Source organism: Triturus cristatus, chromosome 1_2 (assembly GCF_964204655.1).
Source record: "Triturus cristatus chromosome 1_2, aTriCri1.1, whole genome shotgun sequence".
Lineage (NCBI taxonomy): Eukaryota > Metazoa > Chordata > Amphibia > Caudata > Salamandridae > Triturus > Triturus cristatus.
In genome coordinates, this window is record NC_140580.1 from 990678758 (window position 1) to 990693983 (window position 15226).

Below are 15226 nucleotides of genomic sequence, written 5' to 3' on the forward strand. Positions count from 1 at the left end.
GAGGTTGTGAGCGAGAGACTGATTACACTTCTAGGCACCTCTGCAACGTCGTTTGTCACTAGGTGCTGGTTATCAAGGTTCTGAGAAGTGTCTGTTAACAAATTGAAAGAGCCCCAAGGCTGCATCAGTCTATGTAGTGGTGAGAGGACCAAGCATTCACCTTGCTGAAGGAAATAAAGGGACAGGCTCCTTTCATATGTAACGGGAGTTTGCTTCAGGCATTGACCTCTCAGAGACAAGAGCTTCATGCAGAGTTTGGCAGAGCTTCCATCAAAGTAGCAGTTCCCCTGACTCATTCAGAGTTGAGGGGGTCATTGGGTGACTGCAGAAGCTCAGCTGGCTCTGCCATTGGAAACCATTGATTCAGGGGCCCATCTGCCACAGGGCCATCAGATCACAGATTCTTGTACCTCCTTGTACCGGCTTTCTGCTTGTTTACTCCTTCACATAAGCGTCAGTCAGCTGGGCCTTCTTCCTGGTTAATGAGCGAGGTGCGCATGCGCAGTAAATTCAGCATGCTCATTGGACATGCTAAAAAATGATCTGCCACTCAGAAAGAGCTTCAGCCGGGGATGAGTGCGCCTGCTAAGTCTCAATTAACTTAGCATGCACAAAGTGAATTCTGCAGTGGCCTGTCCGGAGATTAAAGATGCCAAAGCGGAGGGAGAGGGTTTTAGTGCCAGACGTTTAAAGATTTACCTTCGACAAGGCCCAGAAAGTTGGGTTAACTATATCACAAGTCAGCTATTTGACAGGAGAGAAGGAAAAGGATGGGTCGATAAGAGCTGTGGTGTCTCTGAGTCATTTCAGGCACATTTTAACACAGCACCTTGGTTGCTGCTGAAAGAGGGCAGATCGAAAGATAAATAACCCCACGCAGAGGACAGCTGAGCTCCTCACAAGCCGGAAAGATGAATGATGAAACCGTACAAAAAGCAGAAGAGCTAGAAAACAAGGCCCCTTAAGCATGAGATGGCAGTGAGGGGCAGCAGCAGCCGGGGGGACACTTCCTGGGGAGTAGCAGAGACTTCTGCCTCACTGACACCTGCAGATCAGAGAGTCCCCCGGCATCTGACCACAGCAACCGCAGCCACCAGGGGATCGAAACTGTCCCTCTGGCTGAAACCCACAGACCTTACAGACCGTGCAAGGACTCTTGATGAGAGAGACCGCCACGCTGTCACCTGCTGATAGAGACTGCTCCACTCTCACCTGCTGAGAGAGACTGCTCCAGTCTCACCCTCAGGGAGAGACCCACTGTCACCTGCTGAGAGAGACTGCTCCACTGTCACCTGCTGAGAGAGACTGCTCCACTGTCACCCTCAGGAAGAGACCCACTGTCACCTGCTGAGAGAGACTGCTCCACTGTCATCCTCACGGAGAGACTGCTCCACTCTCACCTGTAGAGGAAGACTGCTCCACTCTCACCCTCAGGGAGAGACTGCTCCACTCTCACCCTCAGGGAGAGACTGCTCCACTCTCACCTGCTGATCGAGGCGGCTTCACTCTCAACCTCAGAGAGAGACTGTTCCACTGTCACCTGCTAAGAGTGACTGCTTCACTCTCACCCTCAGAGAGAGACTGCTCCACTGTCACCTGCTGAGAGAGACGGCTCCACTGCCACCTGCTGAGAGAGACTGCTCCACTGTCACCCTCAGGGAGAGACTGCTCCACTGTCACCTGCTGGTCGAGACGGCTTCACTCTCACCCTCAGAGAGAGACTGCTCCACTGTCACCTGCTAAGAGAGACTGCTCCACTGTCACCTGAAGAGGAAGACTGCTCAACTGTCTCCCAGAGGAGGAGATCGCTCCACTGTCACTTGCTGAGAGAGACTGCTCCACTGTCACCTGCTGAGAGAGACTGCTCCACTGTTACCTGCAGATCAGAGAGTGCCCTGGTATCTGACCACAGCAACCGCAGCCGCCAGGAGATTGAAACTGTCCCTCTGGCTGAAACCCACAGATCTTACAGACCGTGCAAAGACTCTTGATGAGAGGGACCGCTCCCCTGTCACCTGCTGAGAGAGACTGCTCCACTGTCACCTGCTGAGAGAGACTGCTCCACTGTCACTTGCTGAGAGAGACTGCTCCACACTCACCCTCAGGGAGAGACTGCTCCACTGTCACCCTCAGGGAGAGACTGCTTAACTGTCACCTGCTGGGGCAGACTGCTCCACTGTCACCTACAGAGGAAGACTGCTGACTGTCTCCCAGAGGAGGAAACCGCTCCACTGTCATCTGCAGAAGGAGACCACTCCACTGTTACCTGCAGAGGGAGACTGCTCCACTGTCACCCGCAGAGGGAGACTGCTCCACTGTCACCCGCAGAGAGAGCCTGCTCCACGGTCACCCACTGAGGAAGACTGCCCCACTGTAACCCACAGAGGGAGACTGCTCCACTAAAAGAGGTACACACAGGAACGCATACAAGTCATTGGTTTCGGTGAGTTGGGTATCAGTGTTCATGTCGTAGTGTTTATCTTTAAATGATCGCCTTTGCTCCATTCTGTAGAGACTCTCCCTACTATATTCCGACAGGCACACTACACTCACTCACTCACTCACTCATACAACCACTCAGTCGCTCACCCATTAATTCCCCTTAAATTATTCCATGTTCCCACCCAGAGGCGCAACTAGAGCCAAATCTCGGGGGGGGGGGGGGTCTGGGCAAAGAAATCATTTCGGAGGGGGGGCAGAATCTTTAAGCAATAGGCAGAGTGGAGCTGCAGGGGCTCTTAGAAGAGGTGAAACAACAGCAAGGCCTCATTAACATGCAAATGGTCTTTTAAAGACCTGTGAAGTGCTCGGGTGCGGCTGTGTGTGTGCCAGGAAGCTGTCTCATCCCGGGCTGCCACACATGACAGGGGGGGGGCTGAAGCCCTTTGAGTCCAATGGGTGTTGCGCGCCTGTTCCCACCTACACTGCACCCTGTTATATTCTTCCCCTACACTCACACACTACACTGCACGCCCTCACAATCCCCTGATAATGCACTAAACAGAAATCCTAGCGTGACATGGGAAGGCATCCGGTCCCTACATTTTTTCCATACATTGTAGAGAGGCCCAGATGTGACCTGATACTAAGTGAGTTCAAGGACATGGCCCTCAGCATTCTGGGGAGCAGGCCTTGAACCCTGAGACCTCCGCCCTCCCAGAAATCAATGCATCTTGGGAAATGAATGCCGCTGTTCATACTATCCCCAGCACTCCTGACATCCACCTCCGACTTACCAGACTATTAAACGATTTGATCATGGACCCTTCAGCTGGCTGCAGTCTGAGTCAGGGCCGGACTGGGAACCCGAAGCAGCCCTGGCAAATTTTCCTAGACTAGCCCCCTTATGGGCATAACGAGCGAGCGAAGTGGTCAAGCCTGACCACTAAATTAGGTTGTGGGTGTATCTCCCCTTATGAAAAATGGGGAAAAATAGCAAACATGGCGCATTCTACAACACGTTTTTCATTGTATCTTCAATTGTATTTGTTTTCAAAGTATAGTAAATGATTTCCTTAACGGGCACCAGGATACGGCAATCTTTAATGGGGCTCTACAATGATTCCCTCACTCTCACCCTCCAACAGTGCCTCTCCTCTCTCCATAGCTCCTCTCTCACATGTATGTCATTTGTTTTAAAGCACCTCTCATACCAGTGTAAGGTGTCAGAGCATTTTACATCACACACACTCATACAGAGACAATCATGCATGTGTAAATCAGTGTATAGAAAATGATACATAAGACAAAGGGAACTACAAGGTGTAGGATTCACACGCCATTCACACTGGTAGGCATTTTTTAGGAGTGCTTGGTCTGGGGAAGCACAAAATTCAGGATTTAGAACCTAGCACAGTGGTTAGGAATTACTTTATTATTAAGAAATTATTTCTACCTAAACAAACCCTTTTCAGTCAAATTAGGTTAATGAAAGCCCGGGAAAAAAACATAACTTTCTAACCTAGATTACGATTGTAACTTATGAACCACATAGTAACAAAGGGACCTCTTTGACAAAAGCAGTGACACACTGAGCTATGCACATAAAATACTGTTCTGCCATCTGCATACTACACGCTCTTTGCAGCAGTCATATTCACCCTATGCGCTACCTTAGATGAGTCAAAACTGCCACTAGAAAAAATGTCGATCTCTCTCCAGCAGGTTCACTAATTACCAACGTTGTTTTGGCACTTTTATTGTTGCCTGAAAACTATTGTATATATAAGGAACTCTGCAGTGCTTTTAAAACTTCTGCCCTGCTCCAAAACCAACCCTCAGCTGATGAATACAAGCCCCAGCTAGGCCCGCAAGAGACAAGGGTTCGCTCTTCTGTAACGAAATCTATAAGGAAGTTGGCACGGAAACTGCAAAGTACAAAAACAACGTTTATTAACCCTTAAGGGTGGTCCTACAATCCACACAACACTCTTCAGTATTGCAAGGAGTAGCACACAGAACTTGCGTACATTGTCCCCTTTTATACACAACAGAGGGGCTCATGAGTGGGTGGATACCACATGAAGTCGAAGAACATTACCATTTAGGGTCATTCTCGATACCAAATCAATACATGGGCGGAGCTAACATACTCCTTGGGCCCGCGAAAACACATGGTCAAGCAAAGCTAATTATAACAGATGTGGTCAAGTCTGGGCATGCGCCAGATGGACAAGAGAGAGCTATTTATAACTGTTGCTAGGCAGATTACAAGAGCAACTAACACAGAGGTCGGACTCTCCTCGTGGTGAGCACGTGGCAGCATGTCAATACAAAATGGAGTCCGGACTTCGGCCAACATAATGAGGAAAACACGATAAAAGGGAAACACTAATGTTTTCAGTGAATGCTTAATCACATTCTGCCTTAATTTACAACAGACGACCCTTTCAGCATTTACTGAAGACATCCGGTTTCCAAGAATAATCATCGTATATGTCAATTATCATCATTCCTTTAACCTCTTTAGCTAGACCCTTCTGGCGGGCAACATCGGCAATAGCTTTCTTATCTGGAATGCAAAATGAAATGCATACGGAACAGCACAATGGTCCACATTGAATACACATACAGAGAAAGAACAGAATTGCTATAATAATGCAGAGACCAGTTAAGACCTTCCATCCCCAGGCAGTAACCAACGCCCAAAACCATCCAGAAAAGGACCAAGTGCCGTTTTCCGTGTGGATTTCAGCTGCTATTTTATGCAGCTTATTAATGGCGTTATAAACGGATGGCGTATGATCAGGGATGAACACACAGCAGCTACTTCCAATAATTTTACAGGCTCCTCCTCGATCAGCTAGCATCACATCCAATACCATACGATTCTGTAATGCAACAATCCTGGTAATCTGTAATTCTTCCGTAAGATTCCCAAGAGCAGCAGCAGTCTGATTAGTCACAGCTTCTACCACTCTTGTTAATCTTCGGATCTTCCTACTATTCAGAGCGGCTCCAACAAAGAAAAACAGTCCTAAATTAAAATCAATATACTGTTGCAAGCTGGTATCTGTTTGATCCACCTCATTAATAGATAGAGTACGTTTATATCTATTTACAGTCACATTATTCAGCAATTTCAAATCCTTATGATATGACGCAGGTGCTAAGAATACAGGAGGTAATAGGAATGATACATAGCATACCCCAGACCACCCAGCCGGCAAACGGTAATAACCTTTATTTCCACATACAAAATAGGTATTATGGGATGCTAGGAAGGTGCTGTTATTTAACCCATCAATGTTTAACACAGTTATACAATCACTGACACCGACAGGGATAAAACCCACACTCTGGACGCACAGGTCCGCTTGGGCTTGTGCTACTTGGATTACAAATTTATCCTTCCCCACAGTGTCTCTGGTGTTCGTGAAGATATAGGGGATGGATTCATTGTCCGGTCGGTACTCTTCCCATTCCCAAATTGTCCCATTCGCTTGTGGATATCCATTCTTGTCCTGATGGCATTCTTTATTAAGTCTGAAAAGCAATCGTCCCACTGTCGGTTTTCGAGTGGCAAACAACAGAGTGTACCATGCTCTACAAGAGCCATTGTGAGAGAAAGGAAGGGGTATGAATGGCGTACCTCCTTTCTTCTGATGGGCTGGCATCATCCCACATATCCAACAGTTCGTAGCATTTGTAGCAACGTGGGTGTGATGCAGCATCTGAATGAAAGTGTTATTCAAATAGGATTGTCGATGCTTCAACTCTTGGTATGGCAATGTGTAAAAGTAGTGCTCCGCAGGCACTGGAGTCGTCAACACAAGTGTCTCTCGGGCAGGAGTTGCCTCCTCCACAAACCATGTGGTTATACCAATGATAGCTACTGTTAGCATGAACCCCAGTGCACAAAGAATTTTCTTCTTCTCCATGTCAAAGGAAACAATACCCTGGTATCTTCCTGAAACTAAAAAGTCTGTCAGAACTCTTCCCCTTGGGCAGCGGTTGATTTCTTCACCAGCGGGCCAAGACGGGTGTCGCTACACTAATGCAGGGCTGATCCCCCCCCCTTGCCTCATTGGCTCTCCGTTTCACTAACCCAAGGGCCGTTCTGACAGTATGTCCCGGTACTGGAAACCTCACTTCCTTGATCGCAGATGATATCGCCTTCCTCCAGAAGTCGTGTGGTCCGAAAAGAGCTCCTCAGTGTCGTTTGGCTCTGCAGCACGGCCTGTCTCTGCTGCTAGGATGTCTCGTTGATCGGTCAGCACGGCAGACTCCACCAATCCGGGCGGTACCTTTCGACAGTGCAAGGAATGGATCCAATTCTTCCTGTTCGAGACTCGCACAGCCGTCCTCGTTGCAAGAAGGACTTGCTCAGGTCCGACCCATCTCGGCTCCAAACTGTTCGATCTGTCGAAAACCTTTATCATCACATGATCTCCAGGCCGGAGACCATGTCCTTCGCCAGTAGACCGATCAGGGAGCGCCTCTCGGACCTGTTGATGAATAGAAACCAAGTTATCCGTTAACTGTGCCAGATAATCACTCATCATCACACAAGGTACATCATACACAGCCTTAGGCCTTGGTGGACCCCAAATGTTCATTGGGCGTCCAAATACAATCTCATAGGGTGTAAGGCCGGTTCGGGAGTGTGGCACCGACCTAATTGACAATAACGCCAGTGGCAAAGCGTCTGGCCAAGTCAAAGACGTTGAAGCTTGAATTTTGGCGATCTTAAGCTTCAGTGTACCATTATATTTCTCGACTAGTCCTGCAGACTGAGGGTGGAACACGGCGTGGAACTTCTGGGTGATGCCTAGGCCCTTCAAGACATACTTTATAACATCTGCTACAAAGTGAGGGCCATTATCACTCCACAGAAGTCTACAGACACCGTATCGGGGGAAAAACTCTTTCAGCAATAGCTTCGCTGTAGTCATTGCAGTATTGTCTTTCGCAGGGTACGCCTCGACCCATTTACTAAAGGCGCAAACCACTACTAGAACATACTTCAAATTGTTACAGCGCTCAAGCTGGATGTAATCCATCTGCAGAACCTCAAAGGGTGCAGTGGGTGTCGCAAATCCTCCTGCTGGAGTTCGCGTGCCTTTCCCTGGGTTATACTTCAGACAGATCATACAGGTCTGCACCACCCTCTTTGCCGTGCTAGCAATCTCTGGATGCTCCCAGACTTGGGTAAGCAATTTCACAATTGCGGAAGCTCCAACATGTGCTAGCCCATGTGCCATCTGGACCATAGGTTGTACAAAAGCCGTGGGTAATTTCCATCTATCCATCTGCTTATTTCTCCAGCAACCCTCGTCATCCAGTTCTCCTTCGCTAGCCCATTGTTCCCGCTCTTTGTCAGAAGCGGTCTTTTGTATTTCTCGCACTTCCTCCTTCGCATCATGCCATCTCTCCACCTGTGACTTCACTACATACATGGCAGTAGTACCGGGCTGCATCGCAGTCTCCCGTGCTACTCGATCCGCTAACGCATTCCCTTCTCCAACCTTATCAACTACTTTCCTATGGGCACTACACTTAACAATGGCAATTTTCTTTGGGTATGTCAATGCAGTTAAAAGATTGTGGACTAACTCCCCATGCATTATCTGCACCCCATGTGACGTTAGAAACCCTCTCTCCTTCCAGAGTAGGCCGAAATCGTGCGCTACTCCGAAGGCATAGCGGCTGTCTGTGTAAACATTCACACACAATCCTGTACTAAGCTCACACGCTCGTGTTAACGCTATCAGTTCCGCTGCTTGGGCTGATTTCTGTGGTATGCGTGCTGTCTCCACTATCGTCTGTAACGTGGTAATTGCATATGCTGCTGAAGTCGTACCATCTGGTAGCTTCAGGCATGATCCATCTACCCACAACTCTCCATCTACATCTGAAAAGGGTGTATCCTGGAGATCAATACGACCCTTTGTTTGTTCCTCAGTCACAAGAATACAATCATGCGCTTTCTGTGCCTCAGGCTGTGTCTCGGGGTATGGCAACAATGTGGCCGGGTTTAATGTCACGCACCTTTTTAACGTAATGTGAGGAGCTAAAAGCGTCAACTCATATCCCGTTAAACGGGCACTGGTCAAATGCTGCGTCTTTGTTTGATTAAGCAGGGCATCAACAGCGTGGGGAACTAACACCAACAGTTTATGGGACAATACAATTCCTTCACTCTGCCGTATTGACACAGCTGTCGCCGCAACCGAGCGAAAACACCCCGGCAATGCTCGGGCGACAGGATCAAGTACAGCCGAAAAGTATGCACAAGGGCGCTGCTTATCACCATGCATCTGTACTAAAACTGATAATGCACATCCATCTTTCTCATGCACATACAACGAAAAGGGTTTTGCATAATCAGGGGTCCCTAACACTGGTGCTGAACAAAGGGCCTGTCGCAATTGCTGAAAAGCAGCATCACACTCATCTGACCAAGGGATTGGGATAGGCGTATCTTTTGTCAAGAGGGCTAGTAATGGCTTAGCCGTGTGTGAAAACCCCAGTATCCACTGTCTACAAAAAGAAACGAGGCCCAAAAATGCACGCACATCCTTCTGCGTGGATGGCCTCGGTGTGTCCAAGATTACTTGGATACGATCTGGTGTGAGTGCACGCCCCTCCTTAGACAAAAGGTGACCCAAATAAGTCACCTTTGGTCTACAGAATTGCAATTTCTTCCTAGAGACCTTGTGATTGTGGGAGGCTAAAAAGGAAAGTAGGGATAGCGTGCTTTTCTCGCACAACTCCAGGGTGTCAGCCGCCAACAAGATGTCATCGACATATTGAATGAGGGCGACCCCCTCGAGTAAAACAAAGGAATCCAACTGTCGCTTCAAAGCCTGACTATAGATACTAGGGCTTTCTGTGTAGCCCTGGGGAATTCTACAAAAACGATAAGATCTGTTGTTTAGTGTGAACCCAAAAAGAAATCGGCTATCAGGGTGAATGGGAATAGAAAAGAAGGCATTTTTCAAATCAATCACTGAGAACACGGTCGCCGTAGGCGGGACCAAGGTAAGCAACGTCGTGATATCGGAAACCACCGGGTACTGAGGTATCACGATCTTGTTTACCTCCCTCAAATCAATTATGAACCGATAGACCTTTGCATCCGTGTCCTTTTTCAGAATAGGGAGAATCGGACTGTTACAGATATTATAGGGAACTTCTTCCACTACTCCTACTGCGATCAAATCCTGCACAATCTGTATGAGAGCTTCCTCGCCCTCCTGGGAAATACGATACTGTGGGAGGCGTGGTAGCACCGCCCCCTCCTGGACACTAATGTGGACCGGAGGAATCACCATTTGTCCGACATCTGTGTCCGAAGTCGCCCATAAAGCTTGGGGGAGGGTAGCCAACAACGCATCCTCTGAGATCGTACACATCCGCCCAGATCGGGGGTAGTTGTCATTTAAAATCACCCTCACACCCTCAGGGGAACAACGAATTGTAGCCCTAAAGTACTTTAACATATCAAGGCCCATAATGTTATCCGGTGTGTACGGAGCAAGCAGAAACGGACAAGGCGCAGAAAAACAATCAACTTTAAACGCAAGGGGCTGTGAAAGAGGGCTTCGGGAGAGTGTACCGTCAAACCCTACCGATGTAACTATTGAGCCGGATGGGGGAGCCCCCGGAACCAAGTACCTAGACAATGCACTACGTGTCGCTCCTGTATCCACTAGGAACTGATCAGTAGAACCTAAAACCTCAGCCGATACATAAGGACCCGTCTGATCGACCGGCACCTCAACTGATTCGGACCCCCATCCTACGCATTCCTATGCATGCTGAGAATCATGATATCCCGAGTGATCGATGTCCGATACATGATACTGATGCTGGCGATCGAAAACGTTTGAGCTATCTCGGTGCTGCCCAGCAGTGTCGAAACGGACATTATCGTTAGAATTCCCTCTAAAGTTCGAGAAGCCCCCTCTACCTCTCTGGCCACCCGGAGTGTGCCCCTGCCGCGAAGCACGCAATGCTGGGCACTCCCTGGCCCAATGGCCCAACTGCTTACAGTACGCACATTGGTTCTTATTCAAATCAGATCGGCCCGAAGGGGGACCATAAGATCCGCCCCTTCCCCTATTATTATTACCCCGGCGGGGCGGGCCATATACTTGTGCTAACATCACTTTGGTTTTGAGATCTTTCGATTTCTTCTCCTCCTGGCCCTTCGCCTCGTGCTCCTGACGCTCATAATACTGAGCGATGGTCAGAAGGGCCGTCGGTGTCGCGGAGGACCAAGAACTCTCACTCGCTTTTAACCGGGCCGCAACTGCCGGCAGCAGATTGGCCACATATTTGTCCGCGAAAAGGTGGCGGCCTGTGTCGTCGGTAAGCGACTGGCCACTAAAGTCATGGAACGTTTCTTCGAAGCGCGTGAAGAAATCTGCAACTGACTCATCAACTTTCTGCTTACATGCCGCTAACATATTCCAGTCAATCTTTTTAGGGGGGATTATTGTTTTCAATTTAGCCACAATAGCAGCAGGGAGATCTAGAATATTCTGGGGTGGTTTCTGTGCGGGCTTCCGTTCCCTATCCTCATCCTCAAGCTCAGACCACCGGGCCTTAAAAGCAACTGCATCATCCACCTTTCGGACAGACCGCCACGTGTCCGGTGGTAGAATAAGGCCAAAGAACAGATCTATATCCGCTAAGGTCATAATGCAAGAATTCAAGGCCCCCTCGACTTCTTCATAGAAGGCCGCTGGATTCTTGCGGGGGTCAGGCAATGCATTCTTTAACGCCATAACATCGGCCCTATGCCAAGGAGTATAAACCCAATTATACACAAAATATCCCCTAGCATCGGCGGAGTTAATGTCCGAGCTAGTCCCTGCTCCTTTCGGAGGGACATACAAAGGTGCCGCCTCTCGCATCGGTTTAGCATGCACTACATTATCCTTATCTGACTGGGAGGTGGATGGGTGGCCCCCTGCCGCAACTGAATCCGACCGCTTCTCCTCCTCCGCTCGTTGGCGTGCTTTCTCTCGAAGGGCCAGCACCTCGTCCCGCAAGGCGAACAGCCGCCGAGCCGCCTCAGGAGCCTTAGAGGGAGAAAAAGCACCGTTACGTATTGCTCTGGCATCCGAAGACACTTCGTCAGGCTCAAAAACATGAGAATATTTTCGGAAAGCATTAATCACTTCATCCGCGAAATGACCCAGAAAATACACTTTATCTCTCTCCTGCCATGGCCCCCAAATTTGAAATAATTCCTCCATGGATACCTTGCCTTTAAGCGCACGGAAGGAAATTTGCCGAAGCTCAGCCATTTGCTCGGCCGGCAGCATGGACCGTGTGTCTACCTTACCCGAAGCCGGGTCAGAATCTTGCGGCCGCGGAGCGGATGCGCCAACATAAGGGGGCGGAGAGCGATCTAGCAAATAAAAATCATCATCAGGATTATTAAGGACAGGATAAAGCGGCTGGCGAACAACATATTGACCCGAAACTTGTAGCCTACGCTCTTTCTCTTGTCTGTCCGTTTGCTCTTTGTCCTCCCGATGCTTCGCTTCCTGCGCTCGCATATGATCATTCTTTCGTTGCTCCTTATCAAACAGCGCTTTCTCACGTTTCTCTCGCTCACGCACTTCCTTCACCCATAATCGCACACACTCAAACATATCCTGACGAGCACGTCGCTTACACATACACTGTTCCACATACTCAATCTTACGTATATCAAACGATCCATACAAAGGCCATCGCAACTCAGGATCCTTCCTAGTATATTTCCTCCATAACGTGCTGTACATTATGGAAGAAAGACCATGCTTCACGTACATATCCCTATTAGGAGTCCCCTCTGGGGGAGCTGGAGCAGATTCCTCGAGGTTCAACCGGTTATCCAAACAGCAGCACCACTTACGGAGTGCGCTAAAAGCAGGCATGCTAGGAATAATGGAAAATATGCAGTATTATCAAGAAAAATGGCACTTAATCGTTGCGCCGTTCCAAGTTTACACAGCTCCGGAGAAATTTCTCCACATTACCTGCCTATATGTGTTGCAACGCATATATTTTTACAAAGACAAATTCAAAATATGACTAGTCACCATCAATCAAACTCAAATAGCCAGACCAGGCTTCAAAACTCGGAGCAAGTACCGTACAACGGTTCTTACCAATCAAGAGTCCAGGTTCCAACTGCCAAGCTCCACAATCGCCCAAACGGCTCTCACGGCAGGACCGACAGAAGAGGTCTCAGTCGATGACCGGCGCCACCCAGATGGTCAGCTCGGAAGGGAAGGAAGAAAAACCTCGGGATGCCAGGGCTAAGACGCCGCTGGCAGTGATCACGTCCCCGGCCAAACTCCTCACCTTCGTCGCGACCAGTCCTTCGAGCATCCGAGTCGCCGATGAGCCCCACGTGACGGGCGCCAATTGATGAATACAAGCCCCAGCTAGGCCCGCAAGAGACAAGGGTTCGCTCTTCTGTAACGAAATCTATAAGGAAGTTGGCACGGAAACTGCAAAGTACAAAAACAACGTTTATTAACCCTTAAGGGTGGTCCTACAATCCACACAACACTCTTCAGTATTGCAAGGAGTAGCACACAGAACTTGCGTACATTGTCCCCTTTTATACACAACAGAGGGGCTCATGAGTGGGTGGATACCACATGAAGTCGAAGAACATTACCATTTAGGGTCATTCTCGATACCAAATCAATACATGGGCGGAGCTAACATACTCCTTGGGCCCGCGAAAACACATGGTCAAGCAAAGCTAATTATAACAGATGTGGTCAAGTCTGGGCATGCGCCAGATGGACAAGAGAGAGCTATTTATAACTGTTGCTAGGCAGATTACAAGAGCAACTAACACAGAGGTCGGACTCTCCTCGTGGTGAGCACGTGGCAGCATGTCAATACAAAATGGAGTCCGGACTTCGGCCAACATAATGAGGAAAACACGATAAAAGGGAAACACTAATGTTTTCAGTGAATGCTTAATCACATTCTGCCTTAATTTACAACACAGCGGCCCCACACTCTTCCAGCCTCCCGGGGAAACGCCTCGTGCCAGGGACGGCCAGTCCGGCTCTCAGAGACCAGGGCTGCTCTCCTTGATTCCTCTCTTCTTCCACACAAGATCTGCTGCTGGGCCCAGGCTACTAAAAGGCCAGGTTTTACTGGCCACCCTAAGCCTGAACTGTTGGTCTTAGATATGGGCTGAGGCTAGCCTGTTCTCTTTTGCCTTTCTGCCCTCCATTGCTGTGAGGAGGAGATGGACTAGAGTGGGTTATCAAGTGCAGACTACCTCACTGAGGTCCTACGCTGACTGATTTACTTTTCCAAATATATGAAAACTAGTACCTATAAACCTGTCCATTACCATCCTCCACTGGCCCCCGCCCGCCCTAGGCTTTTTAGTTAGGTACACCTCATTGCTTGTTGGGAAATGTCACACTCACACCCCTAACATTATTCACTAAGATATCACCCTGACTTTCAGCACTTTCAAGTAATCAAAATGGCGGAGGTGTAATGGATGGTACCCTTGTAGAACTGCCGCCCTTGCATATTTGTGTTATTGTGTCCAGAGGTGAGGCCACACCCTTCACAGATCAGAGATTCAGCTCGTGCTGCTGCGATATGAGCTTCAACCTATAGAACTGCCGCAACAAAGACAGCGGCACTGCTTCTGTGGCTGACACATCGCGGCTCGGGGGCCACACTGACGGCTATCTGTAGTCACAGCTGCTAAAGGAAGTAGTTCAGACCAGTTATGTGTTGTGGAAAGAGAAGGAGGGGCAAAGCCGGGATCTGAAGCTGTTGACCTAAGCTTTTCATACAGAAGCGGTGCTCTATGGCACCATCACAAGGTGGGATATACAGAGCTTTCAACTATTCAGCGAATATTGGCAATATGTTACCCCAATAAGCACATTTTACTAATAAGGTAGTTTAGTAATATACACTTAAAAGTTATAATGACTTCCGATTTGTATGACCTCATGAAGTACATCCATTCATTGCCACAGATGGATATACATTAATGGTACATACAAGGTTCATCTATGGCCCAGTAGAAATTTGCATACACAGGTTGAGCTTAACATTTGGTTCAGTTGCTCTGTCTATATTACTCGTACATGCCCACTGACAATAATATGCATAAATGGCCATCGAGTAGTTGATGTCAATGTGCCCATGAGGTAACACGCATGACCTTAAACAGTACGTGCATCAAAGGCCCACATAATAAAATCGATTGATTCCAGCTAGCAGTATTTTGCTTCCATGGTCCCTGAAAGGATACGCATCAATGGCCCCTGGCAGTAATATGCATAAATTGCCTCAAAGAGTGATATATATCAGTGGCCTTCTATATCAACATGCGTCAGTGTGATCTGACATTATGCGTCAATGCTTCCTGACAGTAATGTGCATCAACACCCTCTGACATTCTTAGGAATCAATAGCCACCTGCAGTAATGTGTGGGTTCAGACAGTGACGTGCCTCATTGGTCCAATTCAGTACTGTGCATCAGTGCCCTCCTGAAAGAATTATTTGCCAAGAAACCCTGTGGATGACATCCTTCATCCACAGCCCCTGGGAGCAGCACACATTACTGCACTCTGATAGCAATCTGCATTAATATTACCAAACAGTTTTGCACAGGTGGGGCCCCAGGCAATTATGCACATCAATGATCCAAGAGAGCATCTTCCATCAATACCACCCGACAGAAATTTGTATCAATGGCTACAGGCTGTATGTGCATCGATGACC

The 15226-nt window shown here is 48.4% G+C and overlaps 1 protein-coding gene across 1 annotated transcript in view; it reads left to right on the top strand.

Moving 5' to 3' along the window:
• The first annotated feature begins 1000 nt into the window (after positions 1 to 1000).
• Positions 1001 to 15226, top strand: part of FUT7 (fucosyltransferase 7) — a 46851-nt gene continuing 32625 nt past the window's right edge. Inside the window, exon 1 of the mRNA XM_085611163.1 lies at positions 1001 to 2443. The gene's annotated coding sequence lies outside the window, so the exon portion shown is untranslated. The remainder of the gene's footprint in view (positions 2444 to 15226) is intronic.